Raw genomic sequence first — 9,462 nt, 5'->3', positions numbered from 1 at the left:
CAACAAAAGAAAAATGAAGATATGAAAACATGTTCTTGAAATTCTTCAAGTTTGAGAACTAAGGAATGCCAATGAGATTATGCCTACATAGCAACACAAAGGGATTTGAAATGTTAGAAATTCACACAGTTATTTTCTTTACTTATGCATGTAGGGCTGGAGGCACTGGAGGGAGGGGTGAGCATGTCCGATGAGCTCAGCCCTCACCAAATAAGGAAAGGGGGCAGCAAAGCCCCCAACCCCAGCCTAGTAAGGGAAAGAGACCAACAGATTCCCGCCTGATGATGCGCCAAAATCCCCAGCTGCTGCCCCCCCTCCCAACCTGGAAAAGGAGTAGTAAATTTCTAGTCCTTTGTCTACTGTAAAGGTCAATGACACATGCCTTAGGCTAGCCAACCCTCTCACCACTGTAGACCTATGCTCTCCCTCCCCCTAACTTCTTTATAAACTCACTGCCTGCCCTGCTGGACACGACTTCTCTGGCCTGTGACTAACCAGACTGGTGAACATCGCCCGGGATTGTGCCCTATTAAACTTTTGGCTCCTTTTTGTCCTCTCGCCTGGTCAATTCGGCTCGATTTTACCTTACATCTGGTGCTGAAACCTGGGAAGGAAATAAGGTGAGGGACTCCGGCTGGCCACCGGTAGCTCCCACCCCTCCTTTCCCAATCCGGGACCTCCACCTACTCTCAGCACCTTGGACAGTGATTCAGTGAATCCCTCCTTTCCCCCACTCTGTTTTCCCAGTCCTGTCTCCACCTGATTTGGTTAACTTCGAAATCGTAGCTACATCCAGGGTCTCCAGGCATTAAGCCTGTCCTGGTCCCGAGACAGAGGAGACGTCCTCATCCGGGCTCCCAGATCTCTGGGGAAGAGTACAATACTTCTCTGTCTCCTCCTAACCTGAGCAAGTTTGGGACTCTGGGCTCGCCAGTTTAGGGGCTCCAGGAAATGGGTAACAGACATGGAGAACCATTCTTGTAAATCAAAGTCTCAGACCCCTCTGCAGTGTCTCATATCCAATCTGGCAACCCTAAATAAAGTGGAAGAGATCCACAAACAGAAACTGGTCTGACTCTGTTCTCAGACTTGGCCCCAGTATCCTCTGGACAATCAATCTTACTGACCCCAGGAGGGAACTTTGATTTTAGCCTCCTCACCAACCTAACTAACTTCTGTTACCGAACTGGGAGGTGGTCTGAAATCCCATATGTCCAGGCCTTTTGGACATTGTGCTCCCACCCTGACCTTTATGTTAAGTGTTCAACAACCCAGGTTCTCCTGGCCTGATCTCCAGTTAAGGATTGTCAGCCTCTTACTCTGTCCAGTCCTTCCTCCTTTTCAGATCCACCGAAGGACTTCGGTTGCCTGCCTCCCTCAGTCCGTGATCCCCTCCCCCTCTTGCCGCCGCCATCTTTAGGTTCTTTGTCCTCACACACATTGCCGCCATTTTTAGGTCCTTCGTTCTCAGCCACACCATCATCCTGCTCCTCTCTGCTTCCGGTGTCCATGCCACCCCCTCCCCCTCTCCTTCTGCCTTCACCACCCTCTTTCCCCACCAGAACAGACTCCTCCTGTCCTCTGGTTCTGGAAGCCACGGACAAGACTCCTCCCAGCACAGACCCGCCCCCTTTCTATCCTGACCCTACACCCCTCCCCACACTCGCCGTTCCCCATTTGTACATTTGTATTCTCCTCTTCCAGCATCACCGCCATCTTTTCCTTCACTTCCTGTTTCCACACCACCACCATCTTATGTGCCTGTGCCTCCCTTAGCGCCCAGTTGGTCTAGCCCTCCGGTCACCAGATCCAAGGCCCAGCAGCTGCTCCAAACAAAGGCCCAACTAGTAGCCCCTCTCCGAGAGGTTGCAAAAGCAGAAGGGGTTGTCCAGGTTCACTCCCCTTTTTCCCTAGGAGACTTATCCCAGATTGAGAAATGCCTGGGCTCTTTTTTCTCTAACCCCACAGTTTATACCAAAGATTTCAACTACCTAACTTGGGCCTACGAACTTACCTGGCATGATATACATGTTATCCTAACCTCCACTCTTACCTCTGAAGAATATGACCGTGTTACCTCTGCTGCCCAACATTGTGCAATCGAGGCACATAACACAAATCAGGCTGAGCCAATTGGGACAGAGGCGGTTCCTCTCACAGACCCCCAATAGGACTATAATACCCAAGATGGGGGAACTCAGAGGGACCGAATGCTCCAGTGTTTACTGGCAGGTATGAATAAGATGGCTCAAAAGGCCTTAATTATGATAAGCTGAGAGAGATTACTCAGAAACCTGATGAGAACCCAGCCTGTTTTCTTAACTGGCTCACCAAGGCTCTCCCTATACATACCCGCCTCAACCCCAACTCATCAATGGGGCCCACAGTGTTGGCTACTCATTTTATTACCCAGTCAGCCCCAGACATAAGACATAAGTTAAAAAAAGCAGAGGAGGGGCCCCAGACTCCACTCCATGACCTGGTAATAGTGGCCTTTAAAGTCTTTGATACCCGTAATGAAGAACATGAAAAGAGGATAGCATCCTGGACCCAAGCCTTCGCAGAGGCCCTACGACCAGCAGAACAGGGGTCTCATCACACCAAAGACAGGTCTGGAGCTCATGAGCCTCCGGGATCTTGCTTCTGGTGCTGCCAGGAAGGCCACTGGGCAAAGCGATGCCCCAACCCGACCAATAAGCCAACTAAACCCTGTCTGGTTTGCGGTAAGAGAGGTCATTGAAAGGTAGAGTGCCCGGCTGGGGAAGGTCATCCCCCCATGACTGAGTCTCACGAGAGGCAGGCCCCCCTGAGGGACTCCCCTCCAGACCTGCTGGGCCAACTCAAAGACTGAAGCTGCCTGGACTTGAACACCCCTATCACCCTTGCCAAGCCCAGGGCCATGCTGTGGGTAGAGGGTAAGTCTGTCTCCTTTTTGGTGGACACGGGGGCTACCTACTCTGTTTTACCTTCCTTTCATGGGCATTTACATCCTTCCCAGGTCTCGGTCATAGGTGTCACGGGAATCTCCTCTAAGCCTCTGGAGACAGGTCCAGTAGCCTGCACATTTGAGGGCCATCTTCTTACCCACTCATTTCTAGTCATCCCGTCCTGTCCCATCCCTTTGTTAGGGAGGGATCTCTTATCCAAGTTTGGTGCCTCAATCTCCCTGCTGCTTATTCATCCACAACCAAGTTCACTCATCACCCTAGCCAGTATAAGTTGTGGCCCTGAGACCTCCACAGACCCTCCTATACCATCAACCGATGTTAACCTGATGGTCTGGGACACCTCTACTCCTGTAGTGGTGAGCCATCATTCTCCAGTCCTCATCCGCCTCAAGGACCCATCCTCCTTTCCTTCTAGGCCCCAATTTCCTATTTCCCAAGCCCATCGCAAAGGCATTCAACCTATCATTAACCGTCTTCTTTCCCAAGGGCTTCTGGTACCAACTAATTCTCCCTGTAACACTCCCATCCTTCCAGTCAAGAAGCCATCAGGGGCTTACTGGCTCATTCAAGACTGTGGATAATCAACGAGACTGTAGTCCCTTTTCACCCAGTCATCCCTAACCCTTATACTCTCTTGTCTCAGGTTCCCCTGGACACCTCCCATTTTATAATTTTAGACCTTAAGGATGCATTCTTCACCATCCCTCTACACCCAATTCCCAGTTACTGTTTGCCTTTACCTGGAAAGACCCAGACACCCACTGAACTAGACAACTAACTTGGACAGTCCTCCCTCAAGGCTTTAGGGACAGTCCTCACCTTTTTGGACAGGTACTGGTGGAAGACCTGTCCCATCATGACATGGGAGTGAGCACTCTCCTCCAGTATGCCAAAGATCTCCTCCTATGTATCCCCACAAAAGAGGCCTCTGTTCAAGTTTAGGCTTCCCTCCTAAACTTCCTGGCTCAGTGGGGATATAGAACCTCTCTATCAAAAGCTCAGTTATCCACCCCACAAGTTACATACCTTGGAGTGGCCCTAACTCCTGCTTCCAGGGCACTCACAGTGAACTGAACAGCCTCCATTAAAGCTCTTCTACCACCCACCTCAAGAGCTAAGATCTTGTCATTTCTCAGACTGGTGGGGTTTTTCCAACACTGGGTCCCTAACTTTGCCTTATTAGCTAAGCCTCTGTATGCTGCTGACAAAGAAACCCCCTCTGAGCCATTCATCTCTCCTACAGCAGTGGCCCATGCTTTTGAAGAACTGCAAAATGCCCTCCTCTCCTCACTCCCCCTTATGCTGCCTAACCCTAACAAACCTTTCCTCTTATATACTACAGAAAAGATGGGAATAGCAACTGGGGTGCTGGTCCAGCCAGTAGGACCCGGACACCGACTGGTCGCTGTCCTGTCAAAACAACTGGATCCTACCTTAGAGCTCTGGCAGCAGCAGCGTGCCTCACCAAGGAAGCTCTGAAACTAACCCTCCTACAGGTCATAACTGTATACTCTTCTCATTGTTTACAGGACCTTCTGGGCCACAAATCCTTGGCCTCTCTCAGCCCATCATGAGTGCAGGAATTTCACCTCCTATTTATTGAAAACCCCCAGTTAACTTCAAGGTGTCACCATCATTACACCCAACCACCCTCCTTCCTCCCTCCAGTTCATCTGCCACGCCCAGTCACTCCTACACGGAGCTGGTGGAAACCCTTCAACTCCTGCGTGAGGGTCTCCAGAACACGCCTCTCACTGACCCAGACTTAATTCTGTTTGTGGATGGAAGCTCAGTCAGGGATTCAAATGGGTGCAGGCGGGCGGCCTATGCGGTAGTTTCCTCCTCCTCAGAAATAGTGGAGGTGGCTCCCATGCCGATGGGGACCACCTCCCAAAAGGCAGAACTAATAGCCCTCACCCGAGCCTTACAGTTGGTGGTGGGTCGTAGGGTAACCATTTACACCAACTCAAAGTATGCCTCCCTAATCGCACACAGCCTTGCGGCAATCTGGAAGGAAAAGGTATTCCTCACTACCCAAGGGACCCCGATTGTAAATGGTAAAACAATTCATCACCTACTCCAGGCCTTACAGGAACCCAAGGAGGTGGCTATTGTTCATTGCTGGGGACACCAGACAGGTACCGACCCAGTCACTAAAGGGAATGCTCTAGCTGATACTATTGCCCGACCACTAACCTCGGGTCCTGATTATTCCCCAGTATTGTTTCTCTCCCCCTCTATAACTCCTAATTATTCCAAACAGGAAAAACAACAACTTTTAGACCAGGGTGGAATGGCTGGACAACAGGGATGGATACATCTTAAGGACAGGATAGCCCTTCCCCAGGCCCAGGCCAGGGAAATCATATCTACCGTTCACCAATTCTTGCATATTGATCCAGAGGCTATGTACAGGTTTCTCTCCCCTATCTTTGCCCCACCTGGGCTCCAAAAGGCCATTAACCAGGTACGTATGGCTTGCACCACCTGTCATCAAGTTTCTTCTCAAGGTGTCCTCAAATGCCATGTGGCCCTCCACCAGCTGCAGGGAGCACTACCTAGACAGGATTGGCAGATTGATTTTACCCACATGCCTAGACACAAAAAGCTCATATATTTACTGGTCATGGTTGATACATTTTCAGTTTGGATAGAGGCCTTTCCTACCTGCCAAGAGACTGCATCAGTGGTGGCAAAAATGTTGGTAGAACACATCATCCCTCGTTTTGGCCTCCTGACATGGCTCCAATTGGACAATGGACCAGCTTTCATCTCAAAGGTCACACAACTGATGGCTGACTCTCCAAATATCTCCTAGAAACTACACATACCCTATCACCCTCAATCCTCGGGTAAGGTAGAAAGAACCAATGGCCTTCTCAAGGATCAACTTACCAAACTCTCCTTAGAGGTAAAGACCTCCTGGCCAGACCTACTTCCAATTGCTCTCACCCGATTGCGAGCAGCCCCTAGGGGACCCACCAGACTAAGTGCCTTTGAGTTAATGTATGGTAGACGCTTCCTTCTAAACACAGGACTGCCTAGAACTCCACCCCCTCTAGCCTCCTACCTACCTTACTTCTCACTCCTAAGACATCTCCTTAGGGAACACACAGACCAGTTCCTGCCTCAACCCACCTCCCCCTCGGATCCAAGAATCACAGAGGTTCTACAGCCAGGAGATGAAGTCCTTTTTAAAGAACTCCAACCTCAGTCACTCCAACCACGATGGATGGGACCATACACAGTGATCCTTACTACTCCCACGGCTGCCAAGCTATTGGGACACTCCCCATGATACCACATCCCCAGGCTCAAACAAGTGCCCAGTCATAATAGGTGGAGGTCTAGAGAGACAGGACCCCTCCATTTGCGCCTTACTCACACTGGTGCTGCCCACAACGACCCATCTGGCTCTGGCAAACTGGGTCTGTAACCAGTGCATCATATTGGGTATGCTCCAACTACACCAATTGGTTCCCCGGACATGCTACTTTCAAAAAGTACCTTGTCAGCAGGGAGACCAATTGTACTGGGCCACTATAATGTTAAGAGATTTCCAAACTGGCTGCCCAGGAGGAGTCAGAAAGACCACTTGCTGGGTACAAGACCCTCCACCAAATCCCCAAGGAAAAATACCCCCTTGCCCCGCCCAATGCTCATCTTTCCATTCCTTCATCCAGGCTGCCTGCTACGAACGAGCCTCATGTCTGTCTCTCATCTTCTGGACAATAGTACTGGATGGGGCAAAGCCTGGGTGATCATGCTGGATATGTCTGTCCTGAGAGACAAGGACAACATATCTGCTGGAACCTCCGGCCACCGATAGAGAGGTCAGACGGTAGAGGTGCACAAGACTATGCTGGTACATCAGTACTCGCTTCTTCCCTCCAAACCTCCTCTGGCTTTCCACCAGCCTTAACCCTTCCCGCACTGCCCTTCCTCAGCCAGAAGTAGCCAAATCGAGTAGGCGCCCATTATAACCAAAAGGCTGGAATGTAAGGCTGGAGGCACCGGACGGAGGGGTGAGCACATCGGATGAGCTCAGCCCTCACCAAATAAGGAAAGGGGACAGCAAAGCCCCCAATCCAGGCCTAGTAAAGGAAAGAGACCAACAGTTTCCAGCCTGATGATGTGCCAAAATCCCCAGCTGCTGCCCCCACCCAACTTGGAAAAGGAGTAGTAACTTTCTAGTTCTTTGTCTACTGTAAAGGACAATGACACATGCCTTAGGCTAGCCAATCCTCGCACCACTGTAGGCCTATGCTCTCCCTCCCCCTAACTTCTTTATAAACTCACTGCCTGCCCTGCTGGGTGTGACTTGTCTGGCCTGTGACTAACCAGACCAGCGAACATCACCCAGGATTGTGCCCTATTAAACTTTTGGCTCCTTTGTTGCCTCCTTGCCTGGTCATTTCAGCTCAATTTTACCTTACAATGCAAATGCCTAGATTGTTGCCTTTTCCACTAAGTTGATGAATAGAACATTGTCTTAAGTGTCCTTAAAATTCAGCCTTTGTTGAAAATCCCTGGGGACTAGGGAAAAGAAAAGGAGGGAGGGGGAAGAGTACTTTAGAACGCAGGATAGTTTGAAATGCAAATAAACATTTTTTGTAAGAGTCCCAGGACATTTCCCAAATTATGGAGCCCTACCCAAGCACATTTTTCAGAAAGCATCCAACCTCTGTGTGAACCGCAAAGCTGAGAGCTACTCTTTGCACTGCCTACTTTTCTCATTTTGAGATTATTTGTCATTCTGCATTCCCATTGCCAAAGGCAATGACTGATCATGGTGATTCCCTAGCCAGCCTCATAGACTTGAAATGTGATTAAAGAGAAAAAAAGAAATAAAAAGGAATCACAACTACACTTGATTGTTGATTAATGAGAGAAAACAGTGGGACTGGATTAGTCATTATTCTTTTGGTTTGAGTGATAGATTCCCAACTCAAACTAGCCAAAGTGAAAAGAGGAAGTTATTGAAGGGCCCTGAAGTGTGTTACAGAGCCTATGGAGAGAAATGAGGGTGGTTGTCAGGAAGGACCCATCCAGGCTCCCAAATGCAGTCAACATGTTCTCTCGCCCCTGCTTGGTGCACATCTGTATCCTTCCTTCCCTTAGTCAGTCAGCCAGGCTCTGAATCACACCTGAATCATGACCTTGTTACTACTCCTGAGCACAGAGGTCTGCAACAGAAGTGAGGCTACTCTTTACTCTCCCCCAAAGTCCCATGCTGTGGGAAGGGTGCAAACTGCTAACTGCTGCTGCCTCCTCGGTGCTACCGTTCCCTCCTGCCAGGAATCCCAGGCACCTGCAAGATTCTCATTGTACCCTGAAGGAATCTCTGTACTGGTTTCCTCTGCCTGCCTAAGTCCCAGTCACCCTTCAAGTTCCAGTTCAAATCTGTAAAATATTGCCCAACTCTTCCACCCCAAATTAACCCCTCCTGCCCTTGTATGCCCCCAGCAATTTGTCTCCACTGCCAAGTATATTATTAATCTTCTAAATTTTTCTCCACAGCTAGCCTTGGCACCTAATAGGAGCTTAATAAGTATGTACTAAGTTGAATCAAAACAAAACATCTGACTCAGCAGGTCAGTTCTTCACAAGATGGACTGCCAGATCCCAGGGCACCTCACACAAGTGATCATGACATTGATAGGTCCAGGGGTTGCCACCAAGAGCTCCTTCCTACACCATTATTTTAAATCAAACAAGGAGACAGCCATTACAACATGTAAACCCACCTTTCTAGATCAAAGAAGAGATACAATAATGATTCAAAGCACCACTGAAAGGCACAGTCATGTTTTGCCTCCTTTTCAATGTTTTTCTTCCTGTTAAATATCGAAGCACCAAGTTTCACCCTTCAAAGTCCTGCACTGGCTTCAATTTGAGGTCTTCAAGACCCAGTTTGATCCCAGCCTGATGGACAGCCGCCTTCCTCTTTGTCAAACTTCAAAGAGTAGAACTTAGGAGAAAGCTTTTTTTTTTTTGCAAACCTTCTTTTGAAATTTGTTTTTCTGTGGTATCTGAGGGGTTTTAATAAGAAACAATGAAGTAAAATAATACAATCGAGCTCCAGCCTTTGCTTTCAAAATCTGCACTCCGTGTCTGCTTCTGCATCACTTCAGACCGCTGTGTTCTCTCTGCAACCTTCCATATGTTCCTTCCCAGAGCCCAGCCCACAACAGGATCACAATTGCCCCCATAAGCTTAAAAGATTAATTAACAAAGAGAGCTATATACTCTCCCCTTTTCAGGTCTGTGGGAGCACTATTCCCTGGAATGACTCCCTGGAGCATGTTACCTTCTGCTCTGAGCTACAATCACAATTATTCCCTGTGCTGCAGGCAGGGAACCATAGTTCCCCCATCCAAAGCTGTATGAAAAGGACTCCTTTTCCTTGTTGGCAGACACCAGTGGTCAATGTGCTATTGGTTCCCAAGGGTCCCTTGCAACAAATGCCTCCCCTAGGGACATGATGCCTCGTGGTAGAAGCAAAAGCTACCTA

This window comes from Manis pentadactyla, chromosome 3 (genome assembly GCF_030020395.1).
Source record: "Manis pentadactyla isolate mManPen7 chromosome 3, mManPen7.hap1, whole genome shotgun sequence".
NCBI classification, from domain to species: domain Eukaryota; kingdom Metazoa; phylum Chordata; class Mammalia; order Pholidota; family Manidae; genus Manis; species Manis pentadactyla.
The sequence above is the reverse complement of the archived record's forward strand: the minus strand, read 5'-3'. Positions refer to the sequence as shown.